Below are 18,640 nucleotides of genomic sequence, written 5' to 3'. Positions count from 1 at the left end.
AAAAACATTTATTTTAAGAAGAATGAAATGTCTCACTGGACTAAGAAGAAAAATATTCAGTTTTAATTTATAAAAAATTCTCCATGCATGAATGATAACAAGTTGCAATTGCAACTTCTCCTATAATACTTTGTGATTTTAAACCATTATTTTTGGCAGCCACCCTAATCTGATTTTCCAATGCATTGTTTCCCTCTCAGCCTATTATCATTTATTACACACACATATAAAGACTGATTTTTATAGCAGTGATTTTATTAATCCATTTCAATTATGTTGTTTGTTTTGCAGACTGTAATGACTTTAATCCTCATTTAAAGACATAAAAATTGCATAATCCAATATCTGATTATTAGAATAGATGGGAAATTATGATTAATGATCCAAAAAAGCCATTTGTCTCACGTAGATATCTATTGTGTATCTACTAACTATTTTAAAGATAGTAAAGAAAAACCCCTTTTGGGAAAACAAGGATAATGAAAATGAGAATTCCTCTTCATTGCAGCTTTGACACCATTAATTAACTTGCTTTCCTCCCAAAAAGATGATCAGAAAAACATATTATCTAAGTAACAATGACTAATGAAAAGAATAGTGAATTAATGACATCGTTTTCTAATTCAGAAAGGAATATTAGTAAAAAAATCCTACTGCTACATTCCCAGCTCCAGAACTCCAATATTTTTCACTTGCATGTAATCAGAATATGACTAATGCTGCAAAAAAAGGTTTTCATCATAATTCTATAGCAAATTTCCATGAATTGCCATCAGATGCTTTCAGCCTGCAACTGTGCTACTAATTCATAAAATAGCAGATTTTAGAACATTTGAAATTATTAGATATGTGAAAACTTGAATTCTAACATCCTTTTATTTTCTTCCCAAAAAAATTGCATTTATTTTTCTAGCACTTGTAATGCCATCAAAGAAATAAACAGCAGACTACTTTATCAGATCAGCAAGATACTTCATAAGTCAAACAAGCATTTAGGTAGTAGTTTAGGAGTGATTTTATATCTGGAAACAAGGGGAGCCTTTAGGTTTGTCCATACAAAGTGAGGAAATGGAAAAGCTATATCTGCTCACCCAAAAGTAGTTCAACACTTAAAGACAAGATACATAGAAGAGCCTCTCTGCCAGATGTTTTTCTGTTTATTTATAAAATGTTATTTCTAATGAGAGACAAGGAAGCAAGCCAGCAAGGTATGGTAAAGCAGTCCAAACATTTCAGAATGCAAACGCTTATGATTGTGTTTATAAGATAACAGGCAAGAAAATATTCTGAGCTTAGCTCTCTATAAGAATACTATTTTTCCTGCTTGAAATTTGAAATTGCCTAAAAATATTTACCCTTGTGAAAGCTTGAATTATAACATCTTTCCATGGTGAGAGAAATTCCAGTAAGCCCTTCTGTGAAAGATAACACACATTTTCTTACATCAAAGCCTGTACCATGGGGCTAACATATTGCCCTGTGTCTCCGTTTCATGTTAATGCTTTTGTTTTTGTTGGATATTACCATATCGGTTGGAATTGCTCTACTCCTGAACCTACAGACTGCAGGGAAGGAATGAAAATAGTATCTCTCTGCACCATCCTGTCACTCTCAGGTAAGACCATGAATCACATGCAGAGGAAACTGAAATCCCTCTACAGTAAAGTAAGAAATTATGTTCAGGCCTGGTTGTTTCCATTATCCACACCTTTCAAACTACACTGTTTCTGCGGATATCATCCTGGATCCTCTGCAGGTCTTGTTTGCCAGGACACGCACGGAGATTAACCAGCTGTGAAAAGATTCTTCCTTCTCTACTCATCCCTACATAATTTTCTTATTTACCCTTCTGGTCCCAGCTTTCTAGAAGGGAAAGAGGGATGTTCCTGTCTCCCCAGACAAGGCAGATGCTTTTGGAAAACCCCCGGAAACTACAGTCGTGCTGATTGCATTGCATTTGTTATGTCCCTTGAGAGATGCTTCTAAAGATGGTAGGTGTCGCTGGAACAGAGAGATTTCTCTGAACAATTTTTCCTTCACTCTGTAGGCCTTGCTTACCATGGAAGTGACAAGCGTGTATTGTTTATACTTATAGGCTGTGTGAAAATATGTGATGTTTATACTTGTTAGCTGTGTGTCTAATTATAAGGTTTGAGAACATAATATGTTTATAGTAAGAAAACCTTGAGAACCTAGAGACAAAAGTACACCTGCAGGTCTAGGAAAACCCCTAAAAGCAGATTAATTAGAAAGAGGTTTCTATGCCAAGGATGATTTCAAGTCGCATGGACAGAGCCGCAGATCCAATAAACTGAGAGCATGAGACGCGTGCACAGACTGAGCTATCCAATCATCTTGTTGTGAGCACGTACCCTGAGCAAACTAAACTGTATAAAAGTTAACTGATTTAAATAATAAATTGGACATTGCTTTGATCACATTGGTCGTGTTGCTATGTCTCTAAACCTCCTCATCTTCAGGTAGGTTTACCTGAAGACCTTCTAGGAGTTTCAAAACTGCTTTGGGGACACTGTCACCCATCCAAGTTTCATAGAGCACCTATCTCATGAAGCAGGCTGAGTACAGCTTGAGAAACACTGCTGCAGGGCTTTCCTTGAGTGATTTCTCATGTGACTACCTATGAAGCAGCTACAAAGTTATTATTCACTTCTCTCCAGTGAGACTGAAATTTCCTTGATTCACCTTGATTTTAAGGTGAATTGTGGCAAGATTGCAAACGTTTGAGCAATACATACTGAAATAAAGACACAAAGAATTATGTCCAATCTCCTAAGGAACAATATGAAAGACAAGGGAATGCTACCTGATTTATCAACCATGTTTTACTCCTTCTTTCACATTCTCTACTCTGTCCCATTCTGCAGTTATTCATTAAAAAAGAAAATACTCTGTTGATACTGCCAGAGATACCACCCAGCAATTACATGACTCCAACTCAAGAAGAGAGATGAAAAACTGAAAATCTTCAGTGATTCAGATTTCAGAGAGGATGCAAAAAAAAAACCCCAACAGTATATTACATAAATATGTGTCAGTCTCATTCTTCATTCTCATTCATTCACAAAGAAGGTGGGTAACAGCAGAATTTTTAAAAATGAACATTTAAAATCTTGCTATTCTTTGCACTTCCCACTATGCCTGTGTTCTATAGGGTCTAATCCATGAAGGGTTGTGCTTGCTTTGAGATGGTAGGCAGGTAAGCAGGTAGGCAGGGATGTTCTGTTTGTTCCTGTGTGTACGCCTGTGCCTGTCCCTCTTTCCCTCCAAATCAGCTCAGGTAAAATGCCCCAGGATGTCAGCTTGATGAAGCGGTTTATTTTAGGCTGGAGAGCTATGAACTATCCACAGCAGATCACAGAGAGGAGTTGTATTTCAACTAGTTTAGCTACATGTCATGTCTGAATCCCAGATTGGTTGTTTTTTTTAATATTCTCCTTGTTATTTTTTTAATCTACTGTCAGAGACTATGTAATTACATTATAGTATTACATGTTACTGTTGGTTACAAGGTCAATAATTAACATTACCATAGGAAAACAGAGCTGTAGACCCAAATATTGAAATATTGAATCCACAAGTAGTAGTGGATTCAATATCCACAAGTAGAAAAAAATTTGCATTTTTTTCACCATGTAAATCCAGTAACAGAAACCTTTAGTTTAAAAGGGTGGATATTTGAAGCTTACTATGATAGTCTGGAAGTATTAAAGTGAACTCTAAAACCAGAAGAAGATTTTGAAGATATAATTCATTTATGACTCCCAATAGCCATACCTTACAAATGGATTGCACCTGCCAGTGTACTCTCTAAGCTGCTGTTCTTAATGATATCTCAGAAATAGAGGCCATAATTAATCAGGCTGTAATCCTGACAAAACAAATCCTGCATGTCCCTGAAAAGTGATGGTGTTAATCGCTGCTCTTCTAGCAGGGCACCTTGTGTAAGTAGTGAGTTTTTCATCAGAGACTACTGTAGGCATCTTAAACTACCGATTCAAGTCTCCTGTAACAGATTTTATAGAGCTAGCACTTTTGTGCAAAGAGGTCACTATTGCATTAAAGGGATTTATGCACTTCCACTATATGGTTGATTTTCTGGTCAGATTTAATTAACCTGTGCTTGTCTCATCCACTTCTAAAACACAATCAATGCAAATGTTATTAGTACATTACACGTGCTACTAGCACACTCCATTCTTTCCAATTTAGAAAAATAAAGAATTATATAAATACCCTCTAAATTAAGCCCCTAAAAGCAAAATATGACATTTGACCCCATAGGACTTTGTTCATGGTACATTTATTCTTAAAATTTATTAGTGGTACTACTGTTGGATCAGTTGTATTATGGTCTAGCAAATACTAGTATAGACAAAGGTACTATCAGTTTTAAAAAATAACTTCAAATAAGCAATGTTCAAAAGGAAACGGAGGGCACACTAGCACATGTGAATACTGGGACATTGAACAGAAACAGCTGGAATGAATGACTTCCATCCCTTTATGTCTATTCCTAGTTTCTGTCATTAAAGGAAGGAGAGCTGAGTGACACGATGCCTCAGAGCTTTTTGGGTTTTCTAACTTTAGTAGATTTTAGAATTAGTTGTGTCGTGAAAGTAGATTTTAACGTAGCTGTATTATATCCCTTACACTTAACATACTAGTTACACATACCCAACCCTATTACCCCCTTTCATATTGAACTTTCTAAATTCCTTTAGCTTGTTTAGACTTCCGTCATGATAGGCCTTCTTTCTGTTTAAGAACATTTGCATCCTGGATTGAACAACAAGATACATCATAGTCAAAGCATCCTTCAAAACCCAGAACTTTGGAGGAGCTCCAAGGACTGTGTGTGCTTTGAGGAAGATGAAGATGAGGAAGAAGGGGTTCCATACACCCCCAGACCAAATTCCTCTAGGGGTGTGTCAGGGGGCAGGACCGAGGGGGTGGACAAACTGGGATTGGATGGACCTTATTATAAAATCATACAACATAGAAGCGCATGCGTCCTATGTTCCCTGGGCCTCAGGCCTGAGATTAAAGGACCTGCTCCCTTTATCTTATCTCCTACACTAGATTGGCCTGGAGTCTTTTTTCTCTGCAGTGTCTTAAGGCAACAGACACAAAGGGTGATTCTGGAATCATTACAGTGTGTTTGTCAGCACATCTAAGGCAATCCAGGCGTCATTTGGACCCACCTTCGTATGTCAGGTTGCAGATAGCAATGGTACAGAACCTGTGTCTTGTGTGGCCCTGCCTGCAGGAGGTCAGGTTGGACAGTTTGAAATTGTCACATTTCCAACTGTTCTGGTTCAATCCAGCTGTGCTCAGGAGATGGTACCTATTCTCAGGCTGAATTAAATAAATGTGCAGTCCAGTGAATTACAATATTCACATGCTGGACATTGAGAAGAGAGACAGGAATAAAGGAAGATAACTGCTTCAGAGTCATCCTTGAGACTGATGTCTCTGAGTTTTTTGATTTTTTGATTTTTTAATCTTTATAGATTTTAGAAGTAGTTGTAGTGGATGTAGATTTTAATGTACCAGTATTTCTAGTAAAAGTAACTACAGTAGCTTGATGTTTGCACATACCAAACCCCATCCCATATCAATCCCTCAAAATTCCATTAGCTGTTTAGTCTTCTTTTCAAGGTAGAATTGCAGAAAAACACCTTACGGCCTGCATCAGAAGATGTAAACATAGGCAGAGTGACCTTGAAGCCCAGAACTTTGGAGGGCCTCCAAGGACTCAACCTGCTGTGAGGAAGATGAAGATGATGAAAGAAGGGTCCCAAACTCCCCCAGACTCAATTCCCGAAGGGGTGTGCCAGGGAGCGGAACGGGGCAGAACTGGAGGGTGGACGAACAGCGATTGGATGGACATTACAAGAAAGTCATAGAACCAGTGTTGGGGTGGACATGCAAGGGTATGCATTCCTGGGCCTGGAGGCTCATTAAAGCTTCTGCTCTTCTCATCTTATCTCCTGCACTAAATTGGCCTGGAGTCTTTTTTCTCTGCGGTTTTTTAGGCAACAAGGCAGAGACATTAATGAGAAAAGATCAAGTGTGCTTACCTTACCTGCCTGAGTGAGAGAGAGGTGTACATACAGTACCCTCTAATGAAGAAAAATCATGTCATGACCACAGGTACCTGAAGTAAGGACAGAAATTGTAGGAGGAAACTAAGTATCAGTCTTACACATCAGTCAACTGTATGATTGAACCAGAGGAAAAAACCATGTGTTCATGAAGAAAGATAATTGCACAAACATGAAAGAAGAAATCATGTGTTAAGTGTATCCTGAGAGAGAGAAAGAGGCAGGAGCACTCCACCTACACAAGCTTTTAATCATGCAAAACCAATATGAGCTTGTTTCCAGCACATGCAAGGTCCACAGTACAAAGTAATACAGTTATCTACTGGAGGGCTGAGGGGGAAAAATGTAATAGTTCTAAAAATTCCTTGGGTGGACTGACAGGCTAGAGTAACACTACAACAAACAAACCAACCACTTCACCCTCCCAAAGCCCCAGCTCAACATCTGGCATGAAGACACCAGGCATGAAGACTTTGCCCAGAACAGAACTCCCTGGCTCATAGCACTTCATCCCAGAGCTTCAGAGAGCAGAAAAGCCATTCTGCAGCACTCTGCAGAGCAAACCTTCAACATAGCAGTGAGATCTGGCTGTTTCATGGACAGACAAAGCCAAAATATAAGCAAACAAAGCAGGCAATAGCTCACACCACTCTTGGGTCATAAGCCTACAATAGAGATATAACCAACATCTGAAAAAGCCAGGATATAAAAGACAGATCAGGGCAGAAGTGGAGGAGGAGAGCTGAATGCAAAAGAGTTAGAACTAGAGCACAGAAGAGCAAGCAAAGTAGTATAACAAAATATGTTTAAGACTTTCCACAGTAGCTTCATTTTGAGTTGTATTTCTTTCTCCCTGTCCTTCTTGCATACACACATATCAGGTAGGAACAGAAGCCTATTGAAGGAATAGGATTTTCATTTCTACCCCACTATCATACAGTTCTGTTTCCTAGAGGACAAAAACAATCTCTATGAGGGATTTTCCCATGCATGAAATGAGTTTACAAAGAAACACTATCACAAGAGTAGCTGTTTAAACAACTGTGTCTTCTTGATAGGATCATGCTTTGTTACCACATTTTTATTTCTTAGCAGCCACAAGCAGTAAAATATAGAAAATTACATATATATGTAAAGTTCCTGTATTTTTTCAGTTGTTCATACTGTTCAAGGTGTATTTGCCTACTCCACACATCTTGGCAAAATGTGCTGAAATATACGGATTAGGTATCTTTTACTGCTGTTATGACCGTCAACCAAATGCATTAGGCAGGCTACCTGAAGTAATTTTCTTTCACTGCTGCGTTATTAAAAGCAAACAGTGTTATATTGAGTGATAAAATTAGGAGCATAACTTCAGCCAGATAAGAAATTTGCAAAGCTCTGAAGAGCCTAGACTCCTTTATTTTTAGTGATGTAATTCATTTATCACTCTCTATGATTCATGAGCAACCAGTATTCTGAGGAACAACTTCCTGTGTGCAGTAAAACAGTAAAATGCATTGCATCTCTCCCTGGGCTCCAGTTGGGAAGTAGATTGTTTGGATCAGAATTATTTCAGAGATGCTGTATTTTCCACTCATGTGCTTGCAACTTCATTCACATAAACTACCTAAAAATAACTTCTTTGGTGATATTTTTCCACTGCACCACAGGCAGAATAATATACATCTATGCAGAACTAAAATGAATGCAGCTCATTTACATCAATAAATTGGTTTTTTTGAATTACATTTTGGTTTTTGTGTACAAAAGTATTACTAGATGTATTACAAATTTTCCAGCCACTAATGATGAGGATCTTTAAAGACCTTAGCACCAAAAGGTGCAGTTTTTTTCCCAAGAAATATTTCTGAAAGGTGCTATTGGCTTCTGCATTGCCAAGGTGATTTTTAAGTTATTGTTAAAAAGATGAGATTTTAAGACTAATTTTAAAAATATTTTTAATAAGGGAATAATAGTTTTAAAACAGTGTAGCCTTAGTTCTTTGAAAACTATCTAGATGTTAATTTATAATGCCTATTTTGTGACAAAATTAGTATATTTTAAGTGTTGATTTACAATATTTTAAGCACAAATCAAAATAAAATAATGTTGAATTGTACTCAAAAAAAGCAAATATTCGTTAATTGCTCATAAGAAAATTAAAAAAGAAAAAGTTGCATGATCCTTTCTGAATAGAGAAAGACAATGATAAAAAAATTGCAAAGGAAAAAATGATGGCTGAAAATTCTCAGACAGAAACCTGTTTTGACATGACATCTGGTGGAATGGAGTTTCTAATTAAAAGTCCAAATGAATGTCAGAGTCAACTAATTATTTCATCAGCCAATTAGGGGAACCAGTGATTTCACAGAGAGATTACAAAATCAATGAAGGGGGAACTAAAACATTTTGATTTAAAGAGTTTGTAATGTTAATTGAAGGGCACATTTGTCACTGGCTATGTATCGTTAGGCAGCCCTTCTTGGTTCCCTTTGCTCAGTGCAGCAGCAGAGTATGGCTGCAGTCAGGCTTATCTGAATGAGCAGGTACCAGAGGCTCTTTGCTGGTTGTCTTCCTGTCCTCCTCGGCTGGGACATTCTCATTAACTACAAATGCTAAGTTCCAGTATTTTTCTTGCCAAATGCTTATCTGCACAGCAAAAAAAAGGATTTTTTTCTGAGTTGAAAATTAGGGAAAAGAAAAATTAGAAAGACCACCTTTTGCCTTGAATGCTCACAGCAGTGAGCACAACAAGTAGCTGAACACACAGAAAGCAGTTAGAAACCACTATGTATTTTGGCCAAAGACTTTGCATATTTCATACCACTGCTACAAGGCTCAATAGAACCTTATTTGCCCAAGGGTAATTCTCTATGCACAAGCAAATCCTCTACCATGGTCCTCAGATACAAATCCCCCACTTGACTAGTCTCCCCGCTCTATCAGCTTCTGGTTGCCTGAATACTAGCACTCCTTAGTATAATAAATCAAGTTAGTGAAGTAGGAAACTAGATGGTAATCAAACACTTTATATTAGTTTTAGACCCCATCAACATGTGCAAAATGTGCACCCCAGACATCACAGACAAGCATCTCTCTAATCTATCACTGCATTTAGCTGCATTTAGCCCAGCTGAGGCAAAGGATCTATCTTAAAAGTACCCTGCTCCTGTGTAAGTGACAGCATGGATGGAGTTACACAATTCTTGTGGGTTAGGTCAATGGTTTATATAGATGTTTCATCAGCACAATGAGATTTGAGTCGTGTCCAGGCTGCTCCATCAGAGGTGTGTCCATTCATCGTGTGACCTTTTTTCCCAGTGCTTCAACAGCAGCTCCCAGCTACCAGTAGAATTTTTGCGTATTTACTCACGGCTGGGACATCTACAGTAGAGCTGATGGCACAGCAGCCATCTGTCTTCATCTGTTTTGATACACAGGAATGGTCATGATCCAATGGGAGTGATAATGCCTGAAAATATAACAGCATGCTGTGAATGTCAAGCACATGTCCCACATGCCCCCTAGGGCTAGCTCAGAGACTTGTGACTCAAAACCACTTGCAGAAATCCACTTCAGAAGAGCATGTAATAAGACTTGTAAATTATGTGGATAGTCGGTTTAAAAAATGTCTGTAATTTTTTTGAATAAGGCCAAAAGTTTGAACACTGATCTAGGATTTCTCCAAGTGCAGGAATTTCTTCTGCTTTGACTAATTTGACTTGTTAATTTCTGTAAGATGATATTTTCCAAAGCTTCATTCTCTCTTACAATATAAACTTTAGTCTCATCCAGCTTTGACAGTATGAATCTAAGATAAACTCACTGAAAAGAAGTTTGCATTAGGGACAAAGACCAGAACACAGAGAAATGGAAATATAATTGGTAAAAAGGGTTACTAAAAAGTAAAAAACAGCTAACATAAAATTTCAGTTAAAAATCAATTTTTATTTAATCTAATCTTATTTCCCATTAATAAAAGTGTTTTCATTATCAACAGCCTAGTATTAGGGATGAGGTCTGGATAGAAAAAATATTTCTGCCTGTTGGGAAAGCAAGTACAATCACAAACAGCATTTCAAGACTGTAACTGGTAGAGAGTGCATGTGAATGAGCATTGTCACATCACTGTAGTCTTAGTGGACACTTGCATTCACCTTCTTTTCTGTAGGCCAGGATTTCAGAACCCAGTGTAAAACCCAAGCTGTTATTATGATGCTTCAATTTGTACTGAGTGGCAATACGAAGGTCTGGTGGGATACTCCAAGTAATCCAGGCAAGAGAGAGTAATCTCCAGGAATTGACTTGTGTATCTTTTGTGTGTGTAAAGCATAAATGGACTCCTGTAGTTGTTTCTCTCTCTTTGTTAACCAGAGAGTGCTTAGACCCCTAAGTGACACTAAATAGTGTAACTTAATACAGGTGAGTAAATGATTCTTATACATATTTATATGTGAATTCCACAGGAGTCAGTGGTAAAAATTTGTTGCACCTGCATCACAAAAAGGATAACCTTTCACATGTGAGGTAAAAACATTTAGTTACAGAAAAGATGTTTGCTTATTTTGCAAAACGTGTATTACCATGTCCCCAGTTCAAAACTCTCTAGCCACTCAAGAATACAATGTCTAAGAGAAAGACCTTCGCCTTCAGTTTATGATCAAATAGCAGATGCAGATACACACTCTTCTCCAGATGGACACCAGCGGTAGGACCTGACTGATGCACTCCTTGTGGCTGCTCCATCATTTACTGAAGGCTGAGAGTAGACACTCACCAGAAGTACAGAGGGATTTTTGAAGTGGATTCTAAAGTCTTCCCTTTCAAAATTGTTCAGTTTACTTTGTAAAATGGCTATAAAGTCCATGTAATGGACTCACATTTAAATCTGGTGCCATTATTTTTCCTACTACTGCAATACTTATTAGAACTTCTATCTTTGCCATTGGCAAGTTTTCAGTGTTTTATTTTTATTAAAGAGAAGATAAAACTGTGAATGATTTTAGGAGAATCCTTTTATTAGTAAGACTTCCTACATATCAAATAATAAAATGCTTAGGTTCCCCATATTGAACAGGGGAAAACTGTTACAAAGTTAATTTTACTGACTTACACTTGGCTGCATCATCACACAGACTGGTGGTTATCAATCTATGCTCATGGGACCCCTGGGAGCTCCATGAGCTTCTTTTACAAGACCATGTGCTCTGTGCACAGCATTCCATAAATCTAATGGAAGTATATTGACAGCTATAAATTAAAACCCATAGCACTAGACAGTGGTGCAAAAGCAGTAGTTTAAAGCCTCAAATAATCGTAATGATCTTCTGGCTATGGGCTTAATAATCATAACACTGAACACTGAGTAGAACCCTCAATTTGCATGCTGCGGGGAACAGTGCTACACAAGTCACATTGTATTTTTGCCACAAAATCACCAACATTGACACAGATTAACAAACTTAAGGGGATGGAAACATTTGTGGAAAGCCATTTGTCACTTTTCCTCAAATAGATGCCTTTTAATTCAGGGCTGGGCTGGTGTGCTCTTCTGCTACCTACTGGCCCAAGAAAAAAACAAAATAAATGTTAAAAATATGTTTGAATTTAAAAAAGAACAGGCCAGGGTGTCATCAGAGTATTGAGCATTAACAAATCAAACTTCATCAAATACAGTCTGAAACATGCAGTTACTGTGGTATCTGCAGAAAACCCTTGCCATCACTCTCCAATATTCACCATTTCTTTAATACCTTTACAAGAGCTCTACTCACACTTTTTCTATTTTAGTTTTGCTCAGAAATAGCACAAAACCAATTTTAAATAAGAATTTATTTTTTTTATCTGTGCTCAGCCATTGGTAATGAAAGAAAGTAGAAGATTTTTGTAACTCTGCATATTATTTTAAATACATTTTTCAGAGCTTGCCACAGTTTTGTTTCACTGAGCTTAAGGTCAGAAGGGCATCTTAGATCAACTAGTATTGCCTCTTATGTATATCAGGACACTACATTTCATCCATTTCTCCCTTTGCTGAACCTAGCACTTTGTGTCTTTAAGTGTGTATTTTATGTATCCCAGAAAGGCAATTATTGTTGATTTGAAAACATAAAAGAGACCATCCAGCAGTCTCTTGATTTTCTTTTTCTAATTCTTAAGCATCCTCACCATTAAATTATTTTTTCCTCTCTTCATTTCTGAACAGGAGCCAAGGAGCAGCTCTTAGAGATGCTGCTTCTTTGTAGACACTGAAAAACCTTGTGCTATTCAGTGTCCACTTAATCAAATTACTTCAGCTTTATCAATAAGCTAAGCAAATCCAAGTGCCCAGTACTTTCCCACTCCTGCCTTAGCCCCCACCCCTGCATCCTCCCCGAGACTGCAAAACCAGCACAAGCACACAGACCTGTCCTGGTCACCTTCTGTCCCTCAGCTGCCTTCTCTGTTCTGTCTACATGGTATTTGCACAGCTGGGTGGTGAATCACTCTGAAATAGCCTGGTGCAAAAGAAAGAGAAGAATCAAGGGAGGAAACAATGCAGAGACTACAGATCTGTAAAGGGTAGTCTTACCGTTTTCAGCCAGTGCTGTGGTTTATGCCAGCTTCATCTGCTTGTGCAATGGTGAGATAAAGCACTCTGTTCAGCTCATTATGCTTTCCCCCCACCCCCCAAATTTCTCATCTCAGATTTTTCAAAATCCCTTTTCAAGTATGGGCTCAGGAGGTAAAGGTCATGTAAGAGTATGACTCCTGTTAATGACACTTGCCAAAGCAAAACCACCTGCCTCCTGGTATTCATTATTCTGGTATTCATTATTCTCCTCTTTACATGGCCACAGTTCTCATTTACCTTTTCCACAGTACTGGACAAGGACTCGGGTTGAATTGCTTTCACATTATAATGCTTAAATGCTTTCCAAGGTTAACTGTCTTCCAAGATAGGGTCCCCTCTAGCAATGGTATCCTAAATTACTTAGAAAACATAAGCATATCCTGTAAAGAGAAATACATGCTCACATTTCTCATATAGCATGATTTTATACATATGCATGTATATAAAAATTAGTCCCACTCTCACAGATGTCGTTTAATACATTTGACACAGGGAATAATTTCTTGCCTGGATGTACATTTTTTGAAATATTTCATCCTTTTCATGTTATAATGAAGGCAGAAATGGAAAACTAGATGTTTTTCTTTTGTGTAGAAATCATTGTATCATATATGAATATATGAAAAATATTTTCTTCCTCTCATGTTTTCTTGCTTTTTTCCTCTTTGAAAACTGTTGCTTGTGTACCTGAATGATGAATTTTCCCCACTGCATGGGAAAGCAACCTGCAGATGAAATATTCATAGCAAATATTCATACCATCCTTGAAACTGTACATACTGCATTGTTAGAAATGCAGAGTACAATTTTTGTAGATAGACTTGGAAAGAAATTTCTAAGAAGGCTTACAGAACATCACAGCACCATCACAATTGCTAGGGTGTGGATAAAAGACAGTGTCTCGTACCTTTTCAGTTGTATCAGACATTTAAAAATGCTGATGAAGAAACCAAAGTGACTGCTTTGTGTTCCACTTTTACAGTGAGTGAAAAGGAACGAGAAAGAGCAGTTTTATTGCATAACTAATGATAACTGTTCCTCTTGTGATTAGTGTTAGAATACCTTTAAATCAAGGGGATTATATTCCTCTAGAGTTTATGGTTTGGCTTTTTGTTGTGTTTGGTTTTGGTTGGTTTTTTTTCCCATATCACTCTATAACAACTGCAATTTCTTAATTATCTGGCTTATTAATATTAGTCAGGTTTATAGGACTCTTTCTAAATAGACATTCTCTTATTAAAAGCTCTTTAGATGGCTTTAATTTTTATACATGGAAGCTTTTTAAAAGGCAAACCTGTGCCTAAAAGTTGTGTAAAAATCTGGTACAGGTTACTGAAAATAGCATTTTGATGGGGGTTTGCAATGCTTTTGTTAGTCTTGTAATAAATCTCAGGGAGGCAATCAAGTATTACGCATAATTTACTTGAAAAGTTAATGTCTGTTGGCTCTACCTGCAACCATATTTTGACAGAAAACATAAACTCAGCCTAGAAAGGAAAAGTTCAATCAAAGGACCAGGATTGTCTGAACAAAAGAAAAATACTGCCATGGAACATGGTTCCTTCTGTTTAGTTCCTAATGCACAGGTGTCCACAGCAAAAGAAATGGCTCTTCTTGGAACTAACCTCAGAACCACCTTACCATCCTGTTCAACTAAGCAAACTCTTTTGTTCCACACTGACATGTGTTAGCCAGGAGAGGTTCACAGGAATATAAACTGCTTCTCCCTGATGAGAAAACTGTTTTACTCTTCAGGACTACAAAGAAATTTTACCAGTATGGGATATAAGACAAAAAACAGATGAGAATCACTGGTCCAGCTGTGTGAGGATTTTGTACTGCTTCCTATTAAAGTAATGAGACAGGATTTAAAGAGAGAAAATATCTTTTCATTGGGCAAATTGAGAATAAGCAGGAGAAAAAGACAGATCAGAATGAGACCTTTCTGATCAAAGAATTTATTGAGATACCACCTCTCTAAAAAACTTTTCTTGTTTCCATTTTTTTCGCAAAAGCTCCAACATCCACACAGAAGTAAATTCCAGAGATTCAAGGCCAATGGTGAAATCTCTAATGGACACAGTAACACACAGCCGAAGTTAAACTTTAACAGTTTGTTGCTCACTGGCTTAGGTGTGAATAATAGAGCAGATGAACGTCCTGTTGTGGTGAAAAGACTTGCAAGGCTTTGCAGATTCTGTAAAAATAGTTTCACATTACTCCTCCTCACGCAACGACAGAAGACAGAGAAAGAAAAAAAATTGGGTTGAGTGGTTTTCTTGTGAATCATAACACTAGCCTACTTTGAAATTAGGAAATAATTGTAGCAAAAGAGAGTTTTACACTACTAAGTGGAACAAATAATGACTAGCCCTAAAAGCTGAAACTTACCTATGCAGAGTGGGGCTTGCCCTCTCTGTTAACCATTATTATATCAAAGTACATGCCTGTAATACTTTCAGTATAGCCACGCAGTTTCAAAATATCATGAAAAAAGTCTGCTTCTAGGTGAACCAACTGTGTCAGCCTCCCATACAGTGGATATATTAGTAATGTGCATTGTCTCCCAGCCTGCTCAGCAGTTTGCCTCCTGGGATAGATGTTACCACATTCTCATACAATTCTGCTCATTTGGGAGATGAGACAAGACATGCAATTAACTTCCAAGAGAAGGATTTTTAGACTAAAGATTAATCATTGGGAGTACTGAAGTCCACTGTTCTAATTGCCATTGTGACAAATGTGCTGAAAATCAGAATTTTAGACCAATAATGCCTTTCAATGGAAGTTTAATATTTGAATACCTTTGGCTTGGATTAGCTGGATAATTCAGCAAGCATTTTACATGCCTATTGGGTTTTATATACATAATCCCAAAGTCCTGTGATATATAGCATGCATCTCAGGCTACAGATTTCTTTTTAAGACAATCATTGTGTCAAAGCACCAGATCAGATGTCATTACAGCACTTCCTGAATAATGCATTTCTCAATTTAATAGATAGATTCATAGATAAGTACTTAGAATTGTTTAAGCTAGTTGAAGGAGGTGCTTGTCTCACTCTGCTCTGCACTGGTGTGATCTCACCTTGAGTCCTGTGTGCAGCTTTGAGTGTCACAATTTAAGAAGCATGTGAAGATACTAGACAGTGTCCAAAGGAGGGGTGCAAAGATGGTGAAGGGTCTCTGGGGGATGCCATACAAGGAGTAAATGAGGTCACTTGGTACGTTCATCCTAGAGAAGAGAAGACTGAGGGGAGACCTCATTGCAGATTACAACTTCCTCATGAGGAGAAGTGAAGAGGCAGGCACTGATCTCTTCCCTATGATGATCTGTGACAGGACCTGAGGGAATGGCCTGAAATTGTACCAGGGAAGGTTTAGGCCAGATATCAGGAAAAGGTTTTTTACCCAGAGAGGGTGTTTGGGCACTGGAATAGGCTCCCTGGGGAAGTGGTCACAGCACCAAGCCTGACAGAATTCAAGAAGCATTTGGACAACACTCTCAGGCGCATAATGTGACTCTTGGGGAGGATCCTGTGCTAGAGCAAGTAAATTATTTAAATTTCATACAGGTGACTCCTACAGAACTAATAACTAGCTATCTGGTACAAATAAATACAGAATTCCTAAATTTTGTCTCAATGATTGCTTACACCTTCAGTTTCTGCTTTCTACCATTTTCAGTACAGGGGATCTAAATCCATGGAAGTTGACCCATTAGCACAGCTCATATGTTAGGAAACATCCTGTTAAGTGCTGCCATAGAGCAAATGAGAATAGAAAGCATTAACTAAAAGCCAGTGAAAGGGGAAACTCTGTGACAGATTGCACTGAACATTATAATATATACTGTGAGAGCATCGGACATTTTCTACAGCACTTGTGCAACTAAGTGCTCTTTTCAGGTGACTTATTTTATATGATAAGAAATGCTCTGATAACTTATGTGCTTAAACAAGGTTAGAAACATGACCTTTTGTGTGCATAGAGCTGAATAATGTCACTGACAGAGACAGATGTGTATTAAACTCTGCCAAAAGTCATTCTGAAGAAACTGGGACACAGGGGAAGTTTTGTGATAGGGAGATTAATTTCAGAGACAAAGAAAAAATATATATGCTATTATGGAAATAGCACATGAATTTCTATCCTTCCACAAGCTTGCGTAGGATTAATCATCTGTATGCAAGCCTTTCAGTCAGTTAATGGCATCATATGGAGTAAAGTGCTCGCTGATGCTAGGGGAGTGACAATGTAACTGAAGAGTTTGAGTTTCTCAATTACACAGTTAAAGGCAAAAATTCAGAGACAATTCAGGAATGGATCCCTGTGTCCCATACACATACACTGCTGTAATTGTAAGCATCAGTTTATATATTACTTCCCTAACACTTTGTTCAATATTGTAACAATTCTGTATTTACTTGCTAACATCATACGACTTCAGAAGACTGTGCCTGCCATTTCTTCATGCTTACAGTAGTTTCATTATTGTTGCAATTACATACATATTTTCAGTTGCTATCAAAACTTTTCCTACTTCAAATTCTCCCTTCACTAAAGTATATGCTTTATCCACTTGGAGCTAGGGGCATTTGCCTTCCTTGTGAGCACCGAAGACTGTTGCGCCCCATATGCATAAATACAACACTTAAAAATAAAAAAAGGAAAAGCATCACAGAAGCGATGCTTAAAGTTTTCTTAAAAGTCAAAGACAGAGCCTAAGACAGAGAAAAGTGACACTTTTCTCACTTCTCTCTGTGCCATTGCAAAGCTTTTCTCTAGAACCTAACTTAGCATAGAGCAGCTTGACTTTGTGCCTCAATGAAGACCTACTGTATCCATTCCAGCTGCAGGCACTGCAGCCCTCCAGACAGAGCTCCACAGCCCCCTTTAGGCTGTAATATCCTAACAGATAGTCTTGATATTTGGGTACAAATGGTTGCAAGTGGGAATGGACAAAAGGCATGAATTCTAAGGCAGTCATAAGCAGTGAATTGCTAGGTTAAGGAAGTGATGTAAATGGAACTTTGGTTTCATTTCAGATTTTTGTGCAAGATGAAACTAAAAGTTACACAGGTTTTTAAAAATTACCCTTTCTTAAGTTGTTTGGAAAGTGATCGTAAAGAGATTTCCCATGGTTATTTCTTCCCTTTCATGACTTACAAAAAAATCCCCCAAACCAAAATAAAACACAAAAACCAAACTAGTAAAAAAACCCATAAATCTGAAGAACAATTATATTTGAAAAAAAAAAAAAAGTTTTTCATTGTAAGGGAGTCCAGCTGTAGATGTTTCTTGTCAGCACCAGATGAAGCTTGAATCTGCCTGCAGAATACACATAAGAAAGAAGAAAAAAATTCACAATCTACCAATATTCTTCATTAATAGACTTACATTCCCCACTTCATACCAATCTAAAGCATACTGGGATGCTTGAATGGCCTATGAGGATTCATTTTGGCTAGAGTTGGGCTGGAGTTTTCCAAAACCTAAAGATTAAATATTGAAGTAATATCCCAGCTGTCTTTAATTTTATGGGACATTGATACCAATAAATAGAATGGCACAGTGAGAAATGAGATCAAGAGAGACAGCAGGATTGCAAAGTTTGCTTACAGTAGGATGCCTAAATAGAAGGAAGTTAGAAATAACATAATCAGTTGCCTATCAGACCTAGGAACCAGTGTAAGTCTGATAGGACTGCTGTCAGAATTGCTATGTTTGGGGAATTTAACAGGAGTTTTGTGCCTATGAATGATTACCATACCAAAAATAATTCAAACTGCTCTTCCCTCCCACTCAGCTCTAATGTGATAAACCACAGGCTGAATATAAATAGGGATTAGATTTCAAGTTAAACTAAAATGAAAACAAAAAGTTGAAACCTTGGGGTAAGACAATTTTCGATAAC

This window comes from Manacus candei, unplaced genomic scaffold (assembly GCF_025592945.1).
Source record: "Manacus candei isolate 608988 ecotype Guabito, Panama unplaced genomic scaffold, ASM2559294v1 h1tg000081l, whole genome shotgun sequence".
Taxonomy (NCBI): Eukaryota; Metazoa; Chordata; class Aves; order Passeriformes; family Pipridae; genus Manacus; species Manacus candei.
Note: the sequence above shows the minus strand (reverse complement) of the source record.